Source organism: Mandrillus leucophaeus, unplaced genomic scaffold (genome assembly GCF_000951045.1).
Source record: "Mandrillus leucophaeus isolate KB7577 unplaced genomic scaffold, Mleu.le_1.0 Scaffold70, whole genome shotgun sequence".
Classification (NCBI taxonomy): Eukaryota; Metazoa; Chordata; class Mammalia; order Primates; family Cercopithecidae; genus Mandrillus; species Mandrillus leucophaeus.
This window is the reverse complement of record NW_012107586.1, coordinates 3518059-3522695: the sequence shown is the minus strand read 5'-3', so window position 1 is coordinate 3522695 and position 4637 is coordinate 3518059.

The following is a 4637-nucleotide window of genomic DNA, read 5'->3' as shown; positions in this document are numbered from 1 at the left end:
TGTTAGCCAGGATGGTCTCGATCTCCTGACCTCGTGATCCGCCCGTCTCGGCCTCCCAAAGTGCTGGGATTACAGGCTTGAGCCACCGCGCCCGGCCTCACTATCACTTTTCTAGTTTAAGCCACAGTCCTTTTTCACCTGGACTTGATTGCCTTGGCTTCCGGTATTATCATCTGTAAAATGGAAATAATAATTTTCAGCCTATTGGATTGTTATGAGGATTAAATGAGATAACCATGATAAGCACTTGGCACAGAGTAAATGGCCAGTAAGCATTAATTGTTATTGTAATTGTTATAAGCTGATCAACTTCAATACTCTTCTATTTGGTTCCCTTATTTTCTTCTGTTCTTGCTCTTAGTCACTTTCTCAAAACCCAAACAAACCATATATGACTTATCCATTCAGTAGTAACGTATTTATTTGCTTAAAACCTTTTGGTGGATTTCCCCCTGCTAAGTGCTTGTTACATTTAGGATAAAATTTGGAATCCTTACTGTGGTTCACAAGACTGCATAACCTAGTTCTTGCCTGCTTCACTAACTTTACCTTCCTCCTCTCCTTCACTAAACTCTAGCCACATTGATTTTAATTTCCCTAGTCACATCAAGTTATTTTACAATTCAAGGCCTTTAGGGATGCTGTTTGCCTGAATTGTTCCAGCACCACCATCTACCAGTCATCTCCTTCTGCAGTTTTCAACTTAAGTGATACCTTCTCAGAGAAGCCTTCTTGATGTTATCTGTCCTCTACCCCAAGTCTTAATCTTAAGTCTTATCATTCCATGTATCTTGCTTTATATCATTTCTCAGAACTTGTAATTATTGTTATTATTTTTTGAGACGGAATTTCTGCTCTGTTGCCTAGGCTGGAGTACAATGGCATGATCTCAGCTCACTGCAACCTCTGCCCCCTAAATTCAAGTGATTCTCCTGCCTCAGCCTCCCAAGTACCCGGGATTATAGGCACCTGCCACCACACCCAGCTAATTTTTGTATTTCTAGTAGAGACGAGGTTTCACCATGTTGGCCAGGCTGGTCTTGAACTCTTGACCTCAGGTGATCCACCTGCCTCAGCCTCCTAAAGTGCTGGGATTACAGGTGTGAGCCACTGCACCCAGCCCAGAACTTGTAATTATATATTTACGTGTGTGATTATTTGAAGTCTGTCTCCTATTAGAATATAAGCTAGTGACCACTTCATTTTTATTTCTCAATAATTTGTTAAATAAGCTGGAAGTTGCTGTAAGAACCATCGTGTCTTTTGGAAGCACAAGCTTGCTGATATTCTTGTCATCTCATGACAAACCACATGGCAGAAAGCAAAGGGTTTTCCAGCTTTGGATACTTTTACCCATTTTTATATCATAAAACCATTCAGATTTTAAACTTTTTGAATTGGAGACAAACTTTAGGTCAATTTTCCACTTTCAGTAACAAAACTAACTTTATCTCCTTTGTCCATTTGCTTTATGGATCTTTTTTAAGGAAAGGAAGCCTTCAAAAATCAGAGTCGTGGTTTGTGTATTTTAACAACAGGTTAATCTTTAAGACCAGTAAAGATGAGATTTCCGTAAATAAAGCAAAATTCTGCATTTAAGTCAGTTGTTGGTGAATGACAAAATATTAAAATATGGCCAGCTGCATTGGCTCATGTCAGTAATCCCAGCACTGTGGGAGGCCAAGGTGGGCGGATTGCTTGATCCCCGGAGTTTGATACCAACTTGGGCAACATGGCAAAACCCCATGTCTGTAAAAAAATACAAAAATTAGCTGGGTTTGGTGGCATGTGCCTGTGGTCCCAGCTACTTGGGTGGCTAAGGTGGGAGCATTGCTTCAGCCTAGGAGGTGGAGGTTGCACTGAACCAAGATGGCACCACTGTATTCCAGCGTGGGTGACAGAATGAGGTTCTGTGTCGAATTAAAAAAAAAAAAAAAGAAAATATTAAAATATAATAATTTTTGTATGTGTAGAACAGGACTTGTGTTGAAAAATAGGGAATTTAAAATGGAGATATATGAATACCAAACACAAGTATTTGGATTTATTTTCTAGGTAGTGATGAGCTATTTAGTTTGGGAAGGTCCTAGCATCAATGGCAACCATTTAGCACTTACCAAGTGTTTGTTATTTTGTTGGAGTATACAATTAGAGTACACAAGTTCTGTGTGTTACCTCCCTGTCCCGTGCCCCACTTCTACCCCCCACTCCCACCTTAGGGAGAAAGTTAAGAAGATACCTAGTGCATAGTTTAGTTGAAAAGTGGTAAAAAGTGTAGTTCTTTAGAAAGGATGTTACGGTGTAAAGGATTTGCTGGAGGTGAAACCCCAGAGCTGAGACTGGAAAGGGAAGGGGTTGCCATAATTCACTGATGAGGATGAACTGTGGTCGTAGTTAAAAATGTAGGTTCTGGCATTAGACATAGCTTTGTTTCTCGCTGACTTATTTATAAATTATGTAATGTTTCTAAACCTCAGTTTCCTCATCTGTGAAATAGAGATAATATCCGTATCACTTAGGATTATTGTAAAAATTAAATGAGATAATGCATGCATTACATTTAGCACTGCTGGGTAAATATTGCATAATAAATATTGGGTTGCATAATAAATACTAGGTGGGATGACGGCATAGCGATGAGTTTCTGAATTAGAGTAGTAGCTATTGAAAATCTGGGATTTGAGTAGATGAGAGTGAGGATAAAGCTGATGCTAAGATTTCTTGCCTGAATGATGGTAGAAAGACAAAAGTAGGGAAGTCTGGGAGCTTTTTTTTTTTCTTTTGAGACGGAGTCTTGCTCCTTCACCCAGGCTGGAATGTAGTGGCGTGATCTTGGCTCACTGCAACCTTCGCCTCCCAGGTTCAAATGACTCTCCTGCCTCAGCCTTCCAAGTAGCTGGGACTATAGGTGCGTGTCACCACACCCAGCTAAATTTTGTATTTTTAGTGAGAACACATTGTGATCTCAGTGTGTTCAAGATCACATTGGCCAGGCTGGTCTCGAACTCTTGACCTCAGGGGATCTGCCTGTCTCTGCCTCCCAAAGTGCTGGGATTACAGGTGTGAGCCACAGAGCCTGGCCTCTAGGAGCTTCTTAATGAAGTCATGGACTGTATCATCTTCACATCTATAAGCCTACCAGAGTGTCTTGAAAGTGCAGTAGCTTAATAAATGATTGTTTACTAAATGAACAAAGGAGTTTAAAGTTGATGTTGTAGTATTCAGATAGGCAGTGAGAGATGTGCTGGTAGAACTTCAGAGAAAGTTCAGGCCTAGTGAGACCTAATTTGAGAAACAATGTTAGCTTTGAAAGAAAAGTGAAAGCACTAAGTTTACCCACCTTTTGAAATAGTATCAACATGTTATAGAAGTTTTAAGACTTAAGACATTATTATGTAACAATGTTTATATAATGAACAAAGGACGTATTCTTTTGTCACTGACTTCTTGGTTTCAAAATGTAGCAAGAATGAATAAACCAAGATACAAGTTGAACAAGGTGCAGGCTCATCCTGTAATCCTTCATTACACAGCAGATAAGTTCCGGAAGTTCCGTTGTTCTTTTATGTGTGTCTCTGTGTGTTGTGCATCATATTTTAAATATTTTCATTAAGGTAATCTGTAGTTTTTAAATAACCAAGAAGTTAGTCTTTGTTCTGTAAATGATCATTTACTCTTTTTTTGAGATAGAGTTTTGCTCTTGTTGCCCACGCTGGAGTGCAATGGCGTGATCTCAGTTCACTGCAACTTCCACCTCCTGGGTTCAAGCGATTATCCTGCCTCAGCCTCCCGAGTAGCTGGGATTACAGACATGTGCCACCACGCCCAGCTAATTTTGTACTTTTGGTAGAGATGGGGTTTCTCCATGTTGGTCAGGCTGGTCTCGAACTCCCGACCTCGGGTGATCTGCCCACCTCCGCCTCTCAAAGTGCTGGGATTACAGGCGTGAGCCACTGTGCCCGGCCCACTTTCCTTTAAGTATTAATTTTGTATATTGGATTCTTTTTAAAAAGCACATTTTTATTTTCTTTAGCTGAGTTGATGGCTTCCGGAGAACTGGCATAGCTGCAGAATATGAGTAGCGTCCCAAGAAGAGTGCTTTGCCTTTGGCACAAGAATCAGAATAAGGGTGAATTGCTATTACATAGAGTTTTTCGGTAAAAGTCACTGAAAAGTAAGTAACGTTTTTGTTTTGGATATATGTTTCAAAGAGCATGCAATCTGGCAGGAATTGACAGTTATGTGTTTGTTTTGTAGTAATAGTTTTGTGCTTTGGCCATGCTTTCTTTACTACAGAATGTTCTCTGGATTAAGGATGTTTTTCAAAGCAGTACCTAAAACGTGAGCACTTAAATAAATGTACAGGGCATAGAAACATTTTCGCCAATATTATTGCTTGAGCTTTCATGGAATGCTCAAAGTTGAACAGTAATTTTAATAATTGTGAAGATATTTAGAGAAAGAATCTCTGGACATATTTAAAGAATAATTCATTTGGCCGGGCGCGGTGGCTCAAGCCTGTAATCCCAGCACTTTGGGAGGCCGAGATGGGCGGATCACGAGGTCAGGAGATTGAGACAATCCTGGCTAACACGGTGAAACCCCGTCTCTCCTAAAAAAATACAAAAAACTAGCCG